Here is a 24,468-nt window from a genome sequence, read left to right as displayed (position 1 = left end):
GTGCAATTGCCTTTGAAGTCTTCATCATGAAATCTGCAAGGTCCTATATTCAGAATGGCAATTCTTAGGTTTCCTTCTAGGGTTTCTATAACTTTTGATTTTACATTATATCTTTAAGTTATCTTCAGTTGATTTTTTTATATGATGAAAGGAAGGAGTTCGGTTTCAATCTTCTGCCTATGGCTAGCTAGTTATTCCAGCACCATTTAGCAAATAGGGAGTCTTTTCTCCATTGCTTGTTATTGTCAACTTTGTCAAAGATAATATGGCTGTAGGTATGCCTATTTATTTTTGGATTCTCTAATCTAGTCCTTAAAAGTTGGAAGAATAATTTTTTTTAAACGGTGAAGAAACTTACACTCTTCATTTAAGGATGTTTAAAAAAGGTATGAATACACAAATATATAAACAAACAAACAAACAAACAAAAAACAACTAAAATAGCTATTTTTTTCTCAATTTTCAAGAGAAATGGTCAGCCATTCTTATTTTACTTATGAATTTAGCATAGATGAACACTTTATTAAATGACACTACTTCTACTTGATGATAAAATATAAAAAAAGATTTCTTTACATCTATAGCATATGAAACCAAAATCTTTTAAACACAGATGAATTGTGTTCTTGTTTAAATACTCTTTTTTCCTCTTCATTAAGCATTATAAGAAATATCTTTGTCAAATTCTACTATAAATTAATTCCTGATAATGCTCATGGATGAATCTCTGTTCTCATATTTGAATCCTTTCTGTTTTTATTTTCACTGTAATGAATGTGTTGATATAAATACTGGGACTCTGTAGTGGATACAACTTCAAAATTGAAAATTTTTAAAAATCTGAACGTGTATAATTGGAGTTACAGAACTATAAGAGAAAGAAATGGAGCATATAAAATACTTAAAATAAAACATATTTTCTAAAATCGAATAAATACACCTAGTGACAGAAACAAACTAATATGATACTTCTTGCTATTACCAAGTAATAGGAACTTGATAATTCCCACATGTTATTTGAACTTTAAAAACAGAAGAAAAATGTAAAATAACTATTTTCAGGCATTGGACTACAGGCAATGCAAGACAGAGAAGAAGAATGAGAGAAGCAGAACAATGTAAGCTCTGTGATTACTAAGCTGTCCTGTATAGAGCTTTTAGGACACAGTGTAGAGAAGGAACCCTAACACAGGACAATAGTCTTCCTAAGTTAAGATGTAAGAGTTTCCATTTTGAAAATGTCAAATAGAAGACAACTACATATAGAGAGAACTCTGGAAAGTTACAGAATATGTACATGTGAGGAAAATGCCAAAAACAAAACTTTCTTCTCAGACTAAAAAAAAAATCACTAAAAAGGAGATAAAACAACACCCAAAGTTCACACAGAAACATAAATTGTTTATGTTCCTGACAGACATATAGGAAATACATACTAATGTACAGGGCAAACAGTTTAGTGTTCAGAAGGGGATTCTTCTGTAGTAGGGCCAAATTAGCTCTTGAATAAAGGTTGTTTTGAACTTGCCTAAAAAGGTTAAAAACAAACCTCAAAAACACAGAACTGTTTACTAGTAATTTAACTATATCTCAAAACAAAGGCCAAAAATAGTTAAAGAAATTAAAATAGTCTACCACAAGCAGTGTAAAATAATGTCTGGTAAACAATAACTTAAAAATATATATGAGACATACAACAGAGAAAGGTGTGATCTGCAATAAGAAGAAATATCAATCATCAGAAACATACCTTGAAATGATACACATCATATACTTGAGAGATATGGATTATTAAAACATCTCTTATAAATGTAACATACATGTTTAAGAAGGTAGCAAAACAAAATAAGCATTAGAAAGAGAGGAAAACAAAATGTAAAAAAGTTCCAAAATGTACCTCTGAAACTGAAAGGTTATAATTTCAGATAAAAAATTAAACACACTGGATTAGGTTGCCACCAAATCTGACATTGTGGAGAAAAAAATTACTGAACTCAAAGCCACAGCATTAGAATTTAAATAACATAAAACAGATAAAATGACTGAAAATAAATTCAAGAAGAGAGTATCAGTGGCACACAGATAATGTCAAGTGTCTAAAATATGATTATCAGAGTCTACAAGGGACAAAAGAAATATACCTGAAAATATAATTGTCAAACTTTTTCAAGTTTGATGAAATTATATAACCCAGATGTCCAAGAAATTTGATGAAACTCCAACAGAAGAAACAGGGAGAAAAAAAAACACATCAAAACATATTTTGTTAAAGTTATTTGTAACTAACAAAAAATCTTAAGTAGGAGAAAAACTGATAAATTATACTCAGAGAAAGAGTAATATAAATTACAATTGATTTCATATTAAAAACAATGAAATAATGTAAGAAAGATTATAGGACAACCTTAAAACTTCAATTTATGTCCAATGCAAATTAATTTTTTAAATAAATGCAAAAAGAAAACTTTTTCTGACTATAAAAGTTGGGTAAATTCATTACTAACAGGTCCATGTAAACGTAACATTAAAGAGAAACCTTCATGCAAAAGAAATAACAGCAAATGAAAATGTGAATCTACAAAAGAATAAAGAATTCAGGAAATGGTAAAACTATAGACACATTTTTTCACGTTTTTAACTTTTATAAAGTTAGTTAATTGTTTAAAAGTAATAATTCATCATGGAGTTGATAGTATATACAGATGGCAAAAAGGCTGGGAGACAGGAAATGAAACTATAATACTGAAAGATTTCTGTGGGTAGGTAAAGCGATATAATAGTACTTGGAAATTGACAAACATAATGTTTTATACCCTGGAATACAAACCAAACCAAACAAAGCAAGAAAGTATAATTATTAAGTCAAAAGTAGAAAAATGAAATTATGCAAAATACCAAAAAGAAAAGCATGACAAGAGAAAATAAGGAAAATACAAGAAGTTATGACAAACTAGCAATGCAGTAAATTTAAACCCAATTGTTAATATTCTCATTAAATGTAAGTGGTCTAAATATGTGAATTCAATGGAAGAAATTGCCAGAGCACAGAACCATACACTATCTAGAACAGAGTTTATAAAACCATACGCCATGGTCTGGTTTTTATAGTCCAGAAGCTCAATTTTAAGTGGTTGAAAGCTGTAGAAGATATTTTAGAATCTATATGTGAACTTTCCTATTGGTCTCTTTAATTTTTAAAAGTTTGCTTAAATCTGATATAGAAAAAACCCACTTTAATAATAAAAACTAAGTAAATGCAAAAATATGAAAACATACATACCATGTAGGAAAGACTTATAGCAGGCCCCAAACTAATATTCTTTTCAAAGCCTGTTTACAAGATTGATCATTGGCTGGTTTCTGGGAACTTAGATTTCAGGACAGCCCCAACCATTCTCTCATAAAAAATGCTCAGTATTCATAAACACTTAGTACTAATAATATGGTTTATGCTAAATATTTACTTTTCTTCTGGGAGTATAGAATCTTGATATGTGTCAAGTACAGGGGGCCTATGTAACCACACCCCAATGACACTCCTGAGAAGATTCTCTAATGACCTTCCCTTATATGCAAAATTCAACACGCTTTGTTATACCTAGTTGCTAGACAATTTAAGCACGTCCTACATGACCACACTGAGAGGAGATTTCAAAATATTTTACCTATTTTTATCTACACTTTAACCTGTGTTTCTTTTCTCGTGACTTATTTTGCTTTCTGTTCTTTTACTGTAATACACCAAAGGCCGGAGTATAATAATAAAAAAAAGTATAATAATAACTTTAAAAATTACTTGAGAAGACCTTATGTTTATACCTCAAACAGTTTACCAGCACAGGCACAGTCTATAACAATCAAAAAACAAAAAGAAAAATCAGCAAACCCTGGGCAAGAAGGAGAATATGATTTCCACAATTACTCCATTATTAGATTCAACTGTTCAGTTTCAACAACAACAAAAAATTACAAGGTGTATGAAGAAACAGGAAGTGTGGCTCATTTAAAGGAAAAAAAAATAAACCAACAGAAACTTCTCTGAAGAAAGACCATGTGGTGATCTTTCAGACGAATGCTATTATATAAAACTACTGTCTTCCAGATGCTTGAAGAACTGAAGGACTTTGTGGAGAAAGTCAAGGAAACATTGTATGAACAAAATGTAAATATAAATAAATAAATAAATAACTTAAAAAGCAACCAAAAATTTCTAGAGCTGAAAAGTGCAATAATGAAAATAATAATGAAATATTCCATAGAGGAATTCAAAGGCATATTAGGCAGACAGAAGAATTAGTGAACTTGAATATAAGACAATTGAAATAAAGGAGCATAAATAACAAAAATAATTGAATAAAAGTGAACAGACTCTAAGGTGCCTGCAGGACACCATCAAGCTGACCAATATACACATTCTGGGATTCCCAAAAGGAAAAACAGAAAAAAGGGCAGAAGAACAACTTGAAGAAATAATAGCCAAAAACTTCCCAAAGTTGATGAAAGATGAATATAGTGATCCAAGAGACTCAGTGAACTCCAAGATGATGAATTCATAGACACCAATACCAAGACATTATAATAAAACTATCAAAAAACAAACAAAAAATATTTGAAGCAGCATGTCAATAGTGGCTCATCACATAACAAGAAATCATCAATAAGATTGTCAGCAGATTTCTCATCAGAAACTTTGCAGGCCAGAAGTCAAAGGGACAATACATTCAGAATGCTGAGAGAAAAAAAATAAAGAAAAATATCCACCAATAATCTTACCTCTGGCAAAACTGTTTTTCTTTTTCTTTTCTTTTTCTTCTTTTTTTTAAATTGTATTTTAGGTTTGGGGGTACATGTGTGGATCATGCAGGACTGTTGCATCGGTACACACATAGCAAGACGGTTTATCACCTGTATCTGGTATTTCTCCCCATGTTATCGCTCCCCACCCTCCCCACCCTCTGCTGTCCCTCCTCTAGCCCCACCAACTGACCGCAGTGTGTGATGCTCCCCTCCCTGTGTCCACGTGTTCAAATTGTTCAACACCCGCCTATGAGTGAGAACATGCGGTGTTTGATTTTCTGTTCTTTTGTCAGTTTCCTGAGAATGATGGTTTCCAGATTCCTCCATGTCCCTTTGAAGGATAAGAACGTATCATTTTTCACAGCTGCCATATTCCATGGTGTATATGTGCCACATTTTCTTTATCCAGTCTATCATCGATAGACATTTGGGTTGGTTCCAGGTCTTTGCTATTGTAAACAGTGCCACAATGGACATATGTGTGCATGTGTCTTTATAATAGAATAATTTATAATTCTTTGGATATATACCAGTAATGGGATTGCTGGGTCAAATGGTATTTCTATTTCTAGGTCCTTGAGGAATCACCACACTGTCTTCCACAATGGTTACACTAATTTTCAGTCCCACCAACAGTGTAAAAGTTCCTATTTCTCCACATTCTCTCCAGCATCTGTCGTATCCAGATTTTTTTAATGACTGCCATTCTAACTGGCATGAGATGGTATCTCAATTTGGTTTTTATTTGCATTTCTCTAATAACCAGTGATAATGAGCATTTTTTCATATGTTTGTTGGCCTCATAGATGTCTTCTTTTGTAAAGTGTCTGTTCATGTCCTTTGCCAATATTGAAAGGGTCAGTTTTCTCCTGCCTGAAGTACTCCTTTTGATAATTCTGTAAGTATAAATTTGCTAGTGAAATTTTTTTTCTCAGATTGTGGCTGTTTGAAAATGTTTTCATTTGCTTCCACTTTTGAATGACATATTTTTATCCTGGTAAAATGCACATAACAAAAAATTTACCCTAGTAACTATTTTGAAGTATACACTTCAGTGGTATTAATATATTCACAGTGTTGTGTGACCATCACCATTAACCATCTCTAGAGCTCTTTTTGTCTTACAAAACAGATTGGAAAATTTAATCCATTTACATTTACAAGAGCTCCTGAAGGAAGCACTAAACACAGAAAGGAAAAATCAGTACCAGCCACTGCAAAAAAGAACCAAATAGTAAAGACCAATGATGCAATGAAGAAATTATGCTAACCAAAGGGCCAAAACAACCAACCAGTAACAAAATGGCAGGATCAGATTCACACATAACAATATTAACATTAAATGTAAATGGACTAAATGCCCCAATCAAAAGATACAGACTGGCAAATTGGATAAAAAACAAGAACCATTGGTGTGGTATAGTCAGGAGACCCATCTCATGTGCAAAGACACATATAGACTTAAAATAAAAGGATGGAAGAATTACCAAGCAAGTGGAGGGCAAAAAAAGAAGTGGTGGCAATCCTAGTCTCTGATAAAATGAACTTTAAACCAACAAAAATCAAAAGAGACAAAGAAGGGCATTACATATTGGTAAAAGGATCAATACAATAAGAAGAGACAACTATTCTAAATATATATGCACCCAACACAGGAGCACCCAGATACATGAAGCAAGTCCTTAACAACCACAAAGCGGCTTAGACTCCCGCACAATAATAGTGGAGACCTTAGCACTCCACTGTCGATATTAGACAGATCAACCAGACCGAAAATCAAAACGGAAATCCAGGACTTGAATGCAGATCTGGACGAAGTGAGCTTAATAGACATTTACAGAACTCTCAGCCCCAAATCCACAGAATATACATTCTTCCCAGCACCACATCACACTTACTTTAAAACTGATCACATAATTGGAAGCAAATCACTCCTCAGCAAATGCAAAAGAATGAAGATCATAACAAACAGTCTCTCAGACTCATGGTACAATCAAATTAGAACTCAGGATTAGGAAACTAACTCAAAAGTATACAACTTCATGGAAAATGAACAACTAGCTTCTGAATGTTGACTGGAAACAATGAAATGAAGACAGAAATAAAGAAGTTCTTTGAAACCAACGAGAACGAAGACACAACATACCAGAATCTCTGGGACACATCTCTAGAGGGAAATTCATAGAAACCAATGTCCACATGAGGAGCAAGGAAACCTCTAAAATCAACATCCTATCATCAACATTGAAAGAGTAAAAGCAGCAAGAGCAAAAAACTCAAAAACTAGCAGAAGACAAGAAATAACTAAAATTAGAGCAGAACCAAAGGAGACAGAAAAGAAAAAAAAAAACCTTCAAAAAATCAACAAATCCAGGAGGTGGTGTTTTGAAAAGATCAACAAAATAGATAGACCACTAGCCAGACTAATGAAAAAGAAAAGAGAAGACTCAAATAGACACAATAAAAAACGTTAAAGGAGACGTCACCACCAATTCCACAGAAATACATACTACCATCAGAGATTACTACAAACAACTCTATGCACACAAAAAGGTAAATCTGGAAGAAATGAATAAATTCCTGGACACTTGCGCTCTCCAAAGACTAAACCAGAAAGAAGTTGAAACCCTGAATAGACCAATAACAAGGGCTAAAGTTGAGGTAGCAATTAATAGCCTACTAACTAAAAAAAGACCAGGCCCAGATAGGTTTACAGCCAAATTCTACTAGACGTACAGAGAGGAGCTGGTACCATTCCTTCTGAAACTATTCCAAACAATACAAAAAGAGGGAATCCTCCCTAACTCACTTTATGAGACCAACATCATCCTGATACCAAAGTCAGGCAGAGATGCAACTAAAAAAGAAAACTTCAGGCCAATATCCATGATAAACATTGATGCAAAAATCTGCAATAAAATACTGGCAAACTACATGCAACAGCACATCAAAAAGCTTATTCATCATGATCAAGTAGGCTTCATCCCAGGGTTGCAAGGCTGGTTCAACATATGCAAGTCTATAAACATAATCCATCACATAAAGAGAACCAAAGACAAAAACCTTGATTATCTCAATTGATGCAGAGAGGGCCTTCTACAAAATTCAACAGCCCTTCTGCTAAAAACCCTCAATAAACTAGGTATTGATGGAACATATCACAAAATAATAAAAGCTATTTACCACAAACCCACAGCCAATATCATACTGAACGGGCAAAAACTGGAAGCATTCCCTTTGAAATCCGGCACTAGACAAGGATGCCCTCTCTCACTTCTCCTATTCAATGTAGTATTGAAAATTCTAGCCAGACCAATCAGGCAAGAAAAAGAAATAAAGGGTATTCAATTAGGAAAGGAGGAAGTCAAATTGTCTCTATTTGCAGACAACATGATTTACAAGACCCCATCGTCTCAACCCCAAATCTCTAGAAACTGATAAGCAACTTCAGCAAAGTCTCAGGATACAAAATACACCAATATCAGACACAGAGCCAAATCAAAAGTGAACTCCCATTCACAATTGCTACAAAGAGATTAAAATACCTAGGAATACAACTAACAAAGGATGTAAAGGAAATCTTCAAGGAGAACTACAAACCACTGCTGAAGGAAATAAGAGAGGACATAAACAGATGGAAAAATATTCCATGCTCATGGTTAGGAAGAATCAATATCGTGAAAATGGCCATACTGCCCAAAGTAATTTATAGATTCAATGCTACCCCCATCAAACTACCAATGACCTTTTTCACAGAACTGGAAAAAAACACTTCAAACTTCATATGGAACCAAAAGAGAGCCCATATAGTGAAAACAATCCTAAGCAAAAAGAACAAAGCCAGAGGCATCATGTTGCCTGACTTCAAACTATACTACAAGGCTACACTAATCAAAACAGCAAGGCAATCGTACCAAAACAGAGATATAGACCAATGGAACAGAACAGAGGCCTCAGAAGCAACACCACACATCTACATTCATCTGATCTTTGACAAGCCTGACAAAAGCAATGGGGAAAGGATTCCCCATTTAATAAATGGTGTTGGGAAAACTGGCTAGCAATGTGCAGAAAGTAGAAAGTGGACCCCTTCCTGACACCTTACACTAAAATTAACTTCAGATGGATTAAAGATCTAAACATAAGATGTAACACCATAAAAACCGTAGAAGAAAACCTAGGCAAAACCATTCAGGACATAGGCATAGGCAAGGGATTCATGACTAAAACACCAAAAGCAATGGTAGCAAAAGCCAAAATAGACAAATGGGATCTAATTAAACTCCAGAGCTTCTGTACAGCAAAGGAAACAATTGTTAGAGTGGGGGGTAGGGAGGTTGAGGAGGGATACATGGGGAGAAATGCCAGATGTAGGTGACAGGGGAATGGAGGCAGCAAATGACATTGCCATGTATGTACCTATGCAACAATCCTGCATGATCTGCACATGTACCCCAGAACCTAAAGTACAATAAAATAAATAAATAAATAAAATAAACTGACTACAGATTCCAGGTCAAAAGTGAAGGAGAAATAAAGAGTTGTGAAAATAGCAATTATGTGATGAAATATAAATATAATTATCTGTTTAAAACAGAAACTATGATTCATTTGTAGTTTTAGTTCTTTACATTGTATTTTATTACATTGCACTAAAAACAAAGAAACACAACTAAAAATAAGCCAATATTATTACAGCTGAGAGGGGATTAAATATGTTCAGTATTTGTAAGATCTTCCTGTTAACTACTGAGTGATAAAATTATTTATTTATATTAAGTTGTAATAGGTTAAAATTCCAAATTGTAATATATAGGAGTAACCTTAAATAAATGGAAAAAAATGAGTACTTAATAAGCTACTAGAAGGGTAAGTGGATATTAAACCAATTAATTTAAAAGCAATGAAAAGAAGAAAAGAACAGTGAAAGAAATATAGAACAGGTGGTATAAAGAGAAAACTTACAGTAAATGGCAAATTTAAATAGAGATTTATTAGTAATTATCCCAATTAAAGCAACAACAAGAAGACTCAATTATAGAGAAAAACATTATCAATATGTTGCTTAAAAGAGTACATACCTTAAATAGTATTTAAAAGGGTTTTATATTTGAGGCTTTAAAAATTTCAACCATTCAGTATAACAAATATTTGTTGAAGGCCCAACAGGGTCCAGACTCACAGGTTCACAAATATACAAGGCTAAAGAGACAACTTAGCTCAGTTTTTTCCTGTAAATATTTCTAAACTTAAAATGTTGAGAATGAAATTTAGATACCTGTTTTTAATTATATCAACAAATTAAATTTATTTTATTCTTTAAATTATATTTGGATTTGAACTCTTTTGGGTGGTCATATATATGCTCAAAATATATTGTGGTGGTTCCATTTCTGAACACTGCAGGTAGCATATTTAAGCAGATTGAACACGGATGAAGCAGTTTCCAGCATATGTTCAGTACAATGCGGCTTTCCTCCAGGGTGAAAATGTCAACATAGCATAACAACTTTTTGGAAAAACAAAAAGTGAACTTTTATTATTTCCCAGCAGACATAAATATCATAGGCAGTGTCATGACAGATTGATTAACAAATCAGCAAACAGTGGAGAAAATTGATCATTTTTATTTGACCTGTCCTGCACATTCTTTCTTAATTTCCTAGTTGTGACAAAACATAATTTTTTGTAGATTGAAAAATTAATACAGTTATTCATTGTAATCACTATGCATTAACACAATGTGATTTTAGGATGCTGACATGATTTTAAGGTGTAAAGCAGAGATGATTTTATGTTTTAGAAACAGATTGTTGGGTTATTTTCATATGGTTTTATAATATTTCATATAAATTCATATCGATGTGTATATGCAGGTATATATTCATATGTTTCCATGTATATATGTAAATATACACATATAAACACACATATGTATGCATATGGGTATTTGTAATCAAATAAGTACATATATTAAAATGAATATGAACATATTAATATACTAGCATACAAAAGTACACATATAATCTATATGTATACATCTACATCTATATATGTACACACATCTGTATATATTTATATATATATATATATACTTTGTATCTAGCCAGGGTTTCATCATTATACAAAAATCCTCTTTTAAGTAACAAAAACTTGCATTACCATTTTTAATGCACAGTTTATTGTTCTGGGGATGGATTTGGTGTATGAACAGTGAAAGAATCCCTCTTGATATTTCTTAAATGAATATGGCTTCCATTTAGATTAATTTTTCATTAAAGTTACAAGGAGCTTTTCTTAACTCTTTTTTTTTTCAGTCTGTACTCCTAAATGCCTTTATTCTTGATTTCAATATGAAGTGTTTTCTATCTGAATACAAATGTTTATTTTTCAGATGAACAGAAGTAATGGGACCTATAAGTTAACTTCTTATGACATGGGAATTCACAAATTAAGTAAGCTTCCACAAATCTAAAAACAATGTGACTCGTCATTTAAATTTAGATTTGATGGGCAGAAAAATCACTTAGTCTAAAATTTTGAGGAAACTAACATGGGAAAAAGCAACTTTTACTATTGCTAAGAAAGAAACATTTGGTTAAAAAGTATAAATTATTTTATGCTTCAATTTATTTTTATCTTAATTTTTTAATCTAAGCACATTGTTATTTCAACCTGTTTAAACCACTGGTAATTGCCCATTATGGCAAATGCTGCAGTCACATGTGTGATGTACAGAAAGAAATATAACAACTTTCTAAATGGTTTGAACCTAACTGAATGCCTGAAAATTACAGATTTTAAGTTATGACTTGAATTGCAACCTTCTGACAAAATCTTAAAGTGACTTGTTGAGGCAAAATACTTCTTAATTTTGTCAAGGAGAGCAAAAGTCTTTTTAACATAAAGTAGTGTAAATAAATCAGAAGTTTATTGCTTAAACACAGGTAAGAATTATGTATTTTAATATTTAGGATAATTTGGAGATAAACATGAAGTGCTTTTTATTCATTTATCAAGTGTGATATAGCGAGAAAAAAAAAAAAACATTAGTTTGGGTCATCTGCATTGATATCATTTCACTATTGTCATCCCAATTTCTGTCACATTATAATGTCATATTGGGAGCTTATACAGATCAACATGGCTTTATATTCATGGATTTACTGCAAGAAGTAAGGAGAGTAGGGGAGAAATACATCATATTAAAAAGAAAAAAAGTAAAGATGGAGACATGACCTGAAAAGCCTATTTGTTATTAGTTACTATTTAGGAAGAAAAAATGAATGAACTCTTCCTTCCCTCCTTTCTTCTTACCTCCCTCCCTCTCTCCTTCCACTTCTTCATCTCTTTCTTTTTCATCTTCACTTTCATTCTGTCTTAAAATATTTCATCATGAAGCTTTGGCACAATGTGAAACATATGGTCTGTTTCTTTGCAATGATTTACAAGTCAAAACTGTGTTTGCTTTTTTTCCTGTTATTCATAGAAAGTAGGACAATGTGTTCATATTTACTGGTCCTAGGATAGCGAAACTTATTTAGCAAACCTATAGAGAAAAGTAATAGTTTTTGCTAAATATAGTTAGCAATATTAATTATCTTTAACTCTTTTCTCAAAAATAATATGGCAGTATGTTTCCTTCCCCACTTAGAAATAGCATCTGTTCAAAAGTTACTTATGTAAAACAGGAAGCCACGTATCAGAGTTGGGCCTCAAGAGTTTAGAGAATCTTTTAAAGGGGAGCGTTTGGTGGCACAGAGAAAGGACTTAAAGAAGAGCAGAGAGTGATGAGAAAATTTTCATGCCAAAGAAAGAAAAAAACACATAAAACACAGCTCCTGATTATGATTTTGAGACTCAAATCTGTCTTTCTTGGCATAGAATCAGAGATGAATGAATCAAGCAGCACTTTTTGTTTGGCACAAGTCTCAAAGTGTGCCTCCAAAGAGCCAGACGTTTGGCAGAATGAGACCCCAAACATTCAAATGAATGACTGCATTTTTCTCTTTTCACATGTACTGGGGGATGCCATTTCAGTCTCTATGTACATAAAGCCGCCTATTCGTGTGCATCTTGTTTCAATCCCCAAGGTAACCATACTCCTCTCTATTTTGATTCTAAAATCCAATGGCTTCCAATATTTGTTAACAGTGTGACTGTGTGTGTGTGTGTGTGTGTGTGTGTGTGTGTGTGTGTGTCTACCCATGGTCACTGCCTGGGAAATTACATTATGAAATTTGTAACATCTTGTATTCTCAAAGTATAAAGAAGGGTTAAAGAATGCTGGGGACTAGCCAAAAGGACACACTTTGAAAGAGTTTTCACTGTCCAAATCAGAAATCATTTGAACAGCAACAACAAAAAAGAATATAGAGCTGTATACCTTTTTCTTAGAATGTCAAATTATGCTATAGTGCTATGGATGACTAAAAACATGGAAAAGACTAAAAAGCTTTTCCTTAAAAGGCAATACACACCAATAGATGTAAAAGATTGACAGAATTATAAAATAATTTGAAAGCCATAACGGTAATAATCAATTAAGACAAAGCTAATAAATGTATGATAAAATTATTGGGAAATAAGATACTTAAGGACAAAAATAAAGTTTTAACATTACAGTTGAAAATTTGGCAGAAAGCATCTTCATCCAGTGGCCAAGGTTAAGATCATCAGCAATGGGACAACTTGACATCATGACATCCTGACAGGAAGTACTGAAAATAACACAATATTGTTGAAGGTAGCTGGGCAGACAAAAGCAGTGCAGGAGAGCTCCCCGCCCCCACCAGGAATGTCAGGCAACCATCAGGTGATGTTTAGGCAGTTGCTGCACTGTCCCTCTATAATAATAATAATTGGCCACAGCCAGCACCAGGGAAAGGAAGTCTCTCAATAGATAAAAGCACCTGAAATGGGTGATCAGCCGCTTCCCGGTAAGATCTCAGGAGTTGAGCAGGTGGGGTCAGACATGCACACTAAGTGGCAGAAGAGGCAGCAGGGCGGATGACCTTCCTCTAGGAACATTGGCTTTGTAAGGGAAATATGCCTCAAGTGAGCATGCGTACAATGCCAATAAACACACTGCGCATGCAACACCTCCCAAAGAGTAGCAGGCCACTGGGCGTGTGGACAGCCCAGCCCAGCCCGAGGGCAGAATCAGGAGAAGGAACCCAAGACCCCAGAAGTACACCAAAATATAAAACCCTAAGTCAAAGGTCAAAACTTACACTTCAACCTCTCAAGGCGCCCACTTGGCCCTCTTCCAGTGTACTTCAGGATCCTGCTCTAAAACTTTCTTAACATACTTTCACTCCTGCTCCAAATGTTGCCTTCGTCTCTCCTGCCTTAGGCCCCTCAGTCAAATTCTTTCTTCTGAGAAGACAAGAACTGAGGTTGCAAAAGGCCCGTATAGATTTGTTGCTGCTATCAATATCACTTATAATTTAAATGAGAAAATATTATACAAATCAAACTTGGGGTACATTCCACAAAATAATTTCCCTGTACTCATAAAACAACAAGTTCATGAAAGACAAAGGACTAGAAAAGAATTATTCCAAATTTTAAGTGATGAAAAATTCATGAGAACTAAATGTGATATAATCTGGGCAGGCTCTTTTAAAAAAAATTGCTTCAAAACAATAGTGTTACCTTTTGATGCATTTAAATAATAATTGCTGCAGGTAAGATAATAGCATTATATCAAGTTTAATGTCCTGTGTTGGTTATATAATTATATTGTAGTTTGGTAAGATAATGTCCTTTTTTTCAGAAAATACATATTACTTAAATTCAACATGTATAGGAATAACTGTCTACACCTTCCTCTCAGATAGTTATTAATACAAACAGTGATATTAATCACATACACATACCCATCTATATATTTATCAAGATAGAGGAAGAGAGACTGATAAAGCAAATATGAAAGAAGTTTAATATTTGGTGAATCTGGATTAAGAGTATACTGGAATTCTTTTTACTGTTTTTGAAAGCTTTCTATAAATCTGTAAAGGTTTCTGTAAATCTAAAATTATTTCAAAAATGTTTACTAAAACATAGCATAATCCTGGATTCTCCCTTCATAACTAATTTGTTAGCATATTTGTTCTACTCCTCTTTCTGAGTAAATCTAGAAATTAACAACTTGCCACCACCCCCACCTGTATCCTTTTGGTTCAGGCCATCTTCCTTGGGCTATTTCAGTAGTCTCCTAAACAGTGTTTCTATTTCAGCTCTTGCCCTTCTTCAGTCTCCTCTCAACAAAGACATCAGAAATATTCAGGTAAAGCATATGACAGATCATGTTATCCATCTGCTAAAACCACCCAACAGCAAACCCTATTAAGGTAAAAGTCAAACTTTTTTAATACAGTCATGGAGAAGTATCATCCAAACTGGAACACTTGAGAGTGAAAACATTGTTATTGATAATCACACCAAAACAATAGGCATAATCCTGGGGTATATGGTCACCTTTATTACAAAATCACTTGTAGACCTCATTACTTCTCTGATTTCCTATCCCCCTCCCCTAATTACACTGCTGCACTTACAGCAGGCTTTCTGCTGTTCTTTGAGGAATCCAATAATCCTCCATCATAGGGTCTTTTCAGGGATTACTTGCCCCTGTCCAAAATGCTCTACCCACATATTTTCTTATAGAGCACTCTCACTTACTTCCTTGAGATATATGCTTTCAGATGACTTTCTCAATTATGCTTTCTTTAACCATTTTATCTCAAAGTTCAACATTTCCTCTCCAATTTATTATATTGCTCTTCTATGCCTTGTTGTTAGCATTTAGCAAAATAGAATACAAGAGACTGGAAAACATAGGGGAGCTGGATAGTGCTGGATTGGCTTTTTGCAGACCTGGGTGGCAAGAATGGCTTGAGTGAGTTGCAGGAAGATCATCTCTTTGAGTTTCAGAGTAAAGAAGAGAACAGAAGCTAAGCCCTCTATTTCCCTCAATTGAAACTTTGTGTGCTACATATACATATATGTATATATAAAATTTGCATAATTTATTGTGCTTATTGTCTGTACTTCATATTAGAATATAAGATAGCAGAGGGCAGGTAATTTTGTTCATTGAATATGGTCACAGATCCATAGCTTCTGCAATAATACCTACTACCTGATAACCGATAAAGACCTTTTGAATGAATTCAAGAATAATTTTTATCGTTTCAATAGAAATGTTAAATTTACTGAATGTTTAAGAAAACAAATTCCTGAATTATATAAAGAGTTGGCCTAGTTCTTTACTATAATGCATCTTTACTTAGAGCAATAAAGATAGAGAATTTGTTACATTAAAATAATTATTTATACTAGAGTCTTAATAATAAAACATAAAGAGGGAATCCTGGGCCAAGTTTAGTGATTCTTCATCCTCAAATTAGCTTTAATGAATGTTATTTTATTGTTTTGCTTGCATTTCACTGAGTAATGGTTAGGTCAAATATGACTATTTCATGTTTTTCCAAATATTTTATTTTCTATTTAGTTCAATGTATATGTAGAACCTTTATTTGGTTCTTAGCGACTTATTTCTTTTCTAAGATACTATAAGAAGCTTATTCACTGTGGTTTCTCTTAAATGTACCATTTTACATTACTCCACTGTAAAGAAAATTCATCAGCATTTTACAAGGCTTAGAAAACAGAAAAATGTTTAAGAGATTTAAATGAAAGCTTACTACCCTAATTGAGGTCTGGAAGCCAGCAACCTGGGTATATATTCTAGAACCATACTGAAATCCTGTATGATTATGAGACCTTTGTATAGAATCTTGGAGCATCAGGGCTCCCTTCATGTGGCTAATATTAAATAGAATATAATAATGAATTTTAAGCACTTAGCATTACACTGTCCTACATAAACTACACAGTAAGCTGTCAGTTATTAAGGTGATCTATTATTATTAAATTTTATTTTTATTGGTCATCATCATTGTCCAATAATTTCCATATGCATACCTATTTGAATATTTGCAATGATGGAATACATTTCATTTCATCTCATGTGGCTAGTGTATCATCAATAAGTTTAATGTTGCAACATAATATGCATAATTTTAATTGTAATGAAATGCATATTATTTCATCTAGTGATGGTATCATAGCTTAATCAAATATTAAAATAGTATTGGACAGTTAATTAAAACACTTTTTAACACACAAATTTGATAGAAGGCGGTGAATGAGACAGTCCTGGTTACAAACTCATGGTGAGTATACAAATTCACAAAGGCTTCTGGAAGCAAATTTGGAAATATATCAAAGACCTTAAACATATTCATTCTCTTTGACCCAGCAATTCCATTTCTGGGAATCTCTCCTAAAGAAATTATCAGAAATGAGGACAAAGATTAATGTACAGAGATTTTATCATGCCATTATTTATGGCAGCAAACAACTGGAAGCAATCCAAACATCCTGCAATGAATGATTATATCATGGTGCATCTATAAAAATAAAGAGTAGGCACTATTATAAAATACACTTATGAAGAATTTTAAAGATACAGAAAATGCTCATAATATATTGTTAAAAGGAAGGCAGAATGCATTATATATTTATAAAATTATAAGAACTTCATTAAAATATACATATAAGCAAGAAAATATTAGCAATGATTATGTCTAAGATAATTTTATTCTCTTTAATTTTCCACATCTTCTACAATAAGCATATATCACTTTAACAATAAGATGGAAACTATTTTTTAAAATAAAGTATAACTAGTATTACTAATGGTAACATAATTGTTTCAGTGGGAAATGTTGAATGGTTTTGTGACTGTATGTAACAGTTTCACACTGATGGTAGGACACCTTTGTTGATGAACATGATACCTTCATCCCAAAGGCAATGTAAGGCCATATCCAACTATTTTCAGCTGCTCTCAGCTCTATGGAAACTTTCCAAATTGCAGTGTTGTAAAAGGAGAATAGAGTTAAAGTCTTATGAAGTTACAGACTAATGAACAGGAGCAGCAGGTTCATCCACAATCCAATTACTTGGAAAGTAAATGTACCATATCTAGTTAGTGATATTGTTTAATATTTAATCCTGTGAAACCAAGGCATGAACATTAAAGTTCTATAGCAAACCCTAGAAGCATGAAAATAAAATATAAAAGTAGCAGATCTTAATATTTCTACAGAAAAGCAAAATCCTATAAAATTGCCCTTACACAGACTGCACATGTGCAGTTACAAAAGGATGAATGAAAACTCATTCAGTCCTCATTTTCTTCCTTCTGTCAAAAATAATTAAAACTAGATTAGAGTTGTTGCAGTGTCTACAACTATCTTCTCAGATTCTGGAATACATGTTAGCCTATTTAAAATGAATGTTAAGATCACAATAGTTTTTAACTTGAACTTATTAGAAATAAGTCTCTATTACAAATATAGTAGAAAGATGATACTTCAGCCGCATTATTATAGGGAGTATTAATTCTTGTTTCTTACAAGTTTTTATAGCTGGAGAAACTGAGGCTTCCAAATTATATGCAAGGAATTAAACTAATTTTCACCTGAGAAGGACAACATAAGCTCTCCCATCACGAGTGGTAGTACTTGAAACTATGAATTCTGTTCTTACTCCACTATATGGTGTGTATGTGCTAAGTGTATTTCTCAATGTCACATTCACCCAATTGTCAACTGTAGAAGGGTTTAGAGGAGTGCCATGTTTGCTTACTCATTACAACTAGACCTGTGGCTAAAATTATGCTTGTACTTCAGTTTCACCGGAACTCAGTTGATGCCAGTTATTTTCCTAGAATCCTCACACTATAGCTAGTCCTCATCTTCCTCTTCTCTTGGAGCCCATTTTATATGTGCTCAAATGCTACCTGCAAACTAGTACTAAGCCAAATAAATCACAGTGAGCTGTGAGGTTTACCCATGAAGACTAACGTACCTGAATTTTGTGCCCCATTCACTATATTGACCTTCTTTTTATTGCCTGTAAACGAAACAGACAAAAACAAAATGGCTCTCTTCTGATAACGTCATATATCTTTAGTTATAAACTGCTTCTCCCGAGTTCAGAACATGTAGCCTGATGGAGTTGTCTCTTCTTCTCAAGAACCCATTTCCCTAACTCATGGGAATTTATTCAAGTATTGACAAATGTCAACTCTAATAGACTCTTTTCTTAAATTTTTAAAATTTGAATTGGAGTAAGAGCCACTTTCACTTAGATGATGAAAGTATGAATAATGTGACACCCAACCTGGCAATAGCTGTGGATATAGTATTGTGGATAATGTCAATGCTGCACCAATCTCTGCTTAGCAATAACTATTTCCCTGCACACTGGCCCATCCTCCATTTGATAGTACTGGGCTTCTTTGCCTGTAGATTATTTGTCCACTAGAGCCCTCCCTGTGCCCATCCATGGCAGGTTAAAAATGATAAATAGTTAACTCTCTATGAGAGCAGCCCTCATTAAGAACTAACAGGAGCTGGTCCTATCTTCCTCACTCTTTGTTTGAGATAATATAAAGCTATAGATTCTGTATCACCTCCTAGATCTCTTGTGGAACTTACTTATATACCATTTTTAAAATTTACTTTATTCCCTGTTATTTTTATTGTTTTTGTTTGTTTTATTTCGTTATTTCCCCTTCAGTCTCCTATAAGAGCCTCCTGGAAAAATATTCCAAAAAATCCACCTGCAATACAAACAAGCTACTATGTAAGTTTGTCAGCTTCCAGGGGAACCCAGTCTAAGACATCTAGAAAATGTTTTGGGGAATAAACCCATCACTCAAAGGGAAGTAGCAGTAGCATTCAAAGCTGAGAAGCTTAGTAGACCTGAATTACCCAAGAATCCTGGGTTATTTCCAAACATTGGTTAATTCTTCTTTTTTTCCAGTCAATAAATCACATTAGTATTCTTTCACTAACTACTCTTTTTCCTAATTGAGAAATCAGTGTTTGATATTTAGATCTAGAAAACTAAAATATGGATATAAGTAGTATCCTAAACGATGTCCTTGTGATATGCTGAATAACAGCCCCCAAAAGATATCCACAACTGAATACCTGGAATCTGTTGCCCATATGACAAAATATATCCTGTTATTTGGATGGATCCTGAACAAAATCAAATTATCCTTTAAAGAGGGAAGTGTGCATGTACCCTATAACTTAAAGCACAATAATAATTTTAAAAAGAGGAAGGTGTGAAGTGATTTGACCACATAGAAGAGGAGAAGGCCACAGACACAGATGTTGAAGTGGTGTGGCCACAAACTAAGGAATATCAGCAGGAGAGGAAACAGGAAGATACAAGAACAAATAACCCCCTAGAGTCTCTGGGAGGAATGAGGCCCTGCTGATGCTTTGATTTCAGCCCAGTGATACTGATTTTGAAGTTCTGGTCTCCAGAACTGTGAGAGAATAAATTTCTGTTGTTTCAGCCACCACATTGGTGGTTACTTGCTACAGCAGCTACTGAAAATTAACACTGCCCCATTGAACACAAACCAGATTGTGTTGGGAGGAGGTCCCTAATCCTTGTTGGTCCTCCACATTCCCTTCCTTTTCTTTTCTATCTTCTTTTTCTTCTCTAGCTGCTCATCCACCGAAGTCCTATCCTGAGTTCTGGTGGATTCCAGTTTAGCAAAAACAAACTAAATTTGCAATAACCAAGTCATTTTATAAACAATTTGCATAATGACTACTTTACTGAAATAAAACCATACCCCTCTTTTCAGTTTTGCTTTGTTTGCATCAGTGTGTCTTTTTTCCTGCTACTTTGTTTGGGATTTTAAACTTACTCTAAAATAGTCAATGGGAACATTGATTATTATTTTTTTAATTTCTCAATTATCCAATCTGTCGCATGGTGGGATTTTTCTAATTAATACATATGGAATAATTCAGAGACTCTTGAAACAGTGTTTGTAAGGATTCTACCTTCAAATATTAATGTAGATAAATTATATTGTGGCTTTAAGAGAGGTACCTTTTATCTTGTGTGACTCGTTATTGCTCTCAAATTTATCTCTACTAACAAATTATAGTACAACAGAGATAAAAGAGTTTAAACATTGCTTAACCATCTATTAGCTGTATATGGCTAGAGAATTCACTTAATCTAAGTCTCAGTTTCCTTATAGGTAAAGTAGGTATAATTTTTTGTGCCTCATATGGTTCCTGTATGGATTACATTAATTAATGTATAATGTTCTAGTAGTATGTCACATACAAAATTCACACCCAAATATTGTGAGATGGAATTATATTAGTAACTTAAATATCTTTTGCTGCTTCACCTCTCCTATCAATTTAGTCATTATAGGAAGATTTAGTGTCAGTAAGTTTGTATGACATCTGAATACTGAACAGAAATTCTTTATGAAGATGGCCTTAGTGATAAAGTGTACCTTTAAATAAAATAGGTAAATTGTAAGTATTTATAATAAAGAAAAATTGAGAAGGCTACATTATGCAGCTTTTCCTGCTTTCAGGACATAATTACTTGACTCTTAAATGGAAGCAAGTTGAAATCTGGCTTTGGTAATCTACATACAAAGAAACAGCCTCAACCATGCAGTTCATATTTTTTTAGAATTTCCTACACTCCTGACAAAAGAAAAGAAGTTTTTTTTTTAACACCCTGTCCATTTTGCCACCAGAACCTCAGTCTATCTTTGTGGCTCTTACAGAATTATCACCCCAACACCTCTAGCCCTATAAACGTACCATTTCCTAGAGACCCTTCAACAGGGCCCACATTTTTTTCTATCAGGGAACGAGTGGAAATTCTTGCCAAACTCTGGCTCATTCTGCTCCCTTTGCCATTGCCTTTCCTAATTTATCACTTCTTATTTCACCCAGCCAATATACTCATTGATTCAGAGAACTCTGGCAGCACTTCATCTAGAAATCTGACCCTGAAACCCCAGTCTAAATTAAAGTCTTCTTTCTGCCTTCTGTTTCATCCTTTCACAATTTCTGTTATTGAACTTACCATATTATTATGTGAAAATAGATTAATACATAGTGCCTAGCTGAGATAAGGGACTTGGTAATCATGTTGAATAAATAAATAAGAGTCAAGGCTGATATAAGAGCTAAGTATACCACATTTCCTAAAAACAGAAATGTTTTAAATGGCATTTAGCTTTTCCAGGAGTTGTTTACTAAAACTTAATTAAAACAAAATTTCACTGAAAAACAGTTCTGCTATGCTGTTAATGAAGCAGAATGGGCACACACTCATTCTAACATTTAGGTTTCATGCCATTTGCATTTTCTAGCTAGTTTGCTTGGGAAGGGAGCTGAGTAAAGGCTTTAGAATGGCAAACATCCCCAATACAAACAGCTTAGAAACACAACATAGATATTACTAATTTATTTTATGAAATTCAACTTAATAGTTTATCTAAGAAGAGGTGAGGAAAAACCTGTTATTTTTAGCTCAAACAACATTCTTTTATATATACGAAATATATGAATGTTTTAGAAAGAAGAATAAAGTTGCAATGCAAATTGTTCACAAAGTTACCTGCAGACATTCGGCTAATGAATGAGTTGGCCTCACAAGCTCCAGTTTTTATTATTTAATAATAATAGACAGGGTTTGGATGGTTAATGCTGAGTGTCAACTTGATTGGATTGAGGGATACAAAGTATTATCCTGGGTGTGTTTGTGTGGGTGTTGCCAAAAGAGATTATCATTTGAGCCAGTGAGCTGGCAAAGGCAGATCCAACCGTAATTTGGTGGGCACCATCTAATCAGCTTCCAGCGAATATATAGCAGGCAGAAAAATGTGATAAGGAGAGATAGGCCCAGCCTCACAGTCTACATCTTTCTCCCTTGCTGGATGTTTGCTGCCTTCAAACGTCAGACGCCAGCGTCTTCAGTTTTGGGAGTTGCACTGGCTCGTCTTGCTCCTTGGCTTTCAGACAGCCTATTGTGGGACCTTATGATCATGGAAGTTAATACTCAATAAATTCCCATATATAGTTAAGTAATTCATAAAACAGAAAAGAAAACGGTGGATCTACACTATAAATAAATGCTTTTTATTGGGGTTGTACAGGAGAGTCAATTCTCAGATTAGATCTGTGGGCTCTCTGACTTCAGTACACATAATTTATGATTTTATACAGTTGGACAAATAATAGCAAGTTTGAATACATGACACATTATATTAATTAATGGAGTGTCAAAAATCTTTTGCTCTTTAGACCATTGTATTATTCAGGGTTCTCTTAGAGGGACAAAACTAACTTGTATTACTTAACTTTGACAAATCTCCCTTATATTACTTAACTTTGACAAATCTCCATTTAGATAAAAACAATAAAAATATGTATGCAAGCATTGGTATAAAGATTACAAATGAGATAATACCTCTGACACATGATAAAAATTAAACAATCTTCTCTCAGTCTACACAGTAAAAGTGTTGAGATTCGCTTGAGAACGGATGAAAGTCTTCACCAAATCATGGCTAATTCATTATCCTAATATCTGTCAAATTAAGGAGAATTGTGAATGAACATCTATGTTCATCTAAAACTGTGTAACTCTTGATTTTGCTCTTTAATGTTCATAATCTCCCATCAGTTGTTTATTTAGGCACCTGTTCTATTAGTACAGAACTAAATACAAGCAAGTGTCACAAGGTAGACAATTAAATCAAATATCTATATTGGGTTTGCAATCTGTAGCCCACAGGCCAAGTCTAGTTTGCTGCCCATTTTGTAAACAAAATTTTATTGGAATAAAGTCCAAACTCATATGGAATGAGTATGACTGTAGACATATAGACCATATGTAGTACTGAGAATGACTGTATAGAAAGATACTCATATATTATCTGTGGCTGCTTCTGTGCTGCTGTGGCAAGTTGAATAATTGCAATACAGACCATATGGCCTACAAAGCCTAAAACATTTACTACCTGTCCTTTTACAGAAAATGCATGATAAGCCATTGCAATTCAGAAATTTACATAATTTGGGAAAACAAAGCCATACTACAATAAAGAATGGCTTTATTCAATAGAAGAAGACAATTTGAAATGAGGGTATGATTTAGAATATAAATGCAGGACACTCAAGATTAATTCAGTGTGTCTTAACAAAATTTCTGAGATCAACTGTACTTTCAGCATTTGTAAAAATAGATGATTTCTGTGTGGATTATTCAGAATAAACTTGCTTGATTCAATTTAAAGGATTTCAACATTCAGGCAACTAAAACTGTAGAGTGGTAAGCCAATGATTTCAGTCAGCATGCTCAAACTGGGTTGAATTTCCATACCTTCTCTATAAGTTACCTTAGCCATACGTTTGTTGGAGATCAATTGACTGGACACTGACAGCAGCTTCTTGGTAGAATTTTATCACTATTGTCATGGGTTTAGGATTAAAATGGCAGTTTATTATAAGATATTTTTATTTAAGGGAATTATCATTTAGTCCCGTGTGCGCGCGCGTGTGTTTGTGTGTGTGTGTGTGTGTGTGTGTGTGTGAGAGAGAGAGAGAGAGAGAGAGAGAGAGGAAGAGACAGAAGTAAAAGCAATATGCTATTCCATGTTACGCCCTGATTTCTCTTTCATTAGCTATTCAAGTACGGAAACACAAAGACTGGGCAATTATGACCACCTAGTTAATGTCTTAC

Source organism: Cebus imitator, unplaced genomic scaffold (assembly GCF_001604975.1).
Source record: "Cebus imitator isolate Cc_AM_T3 unplaced genomic scaffold, Cebus_imitator-1.0 Scaffold186, whole genome shotgun sequence".
Taxonomy (NCBI): Eukaryota; Metazoa; Chordata; class Mammalia; order Primates; family Cebidae; genus Cebus; species Cebus imitator.
The sequence above is the reverse complement of the archived record's forward strand: the minus strand, read 5'-3'. Positions refer to the sequence as shown.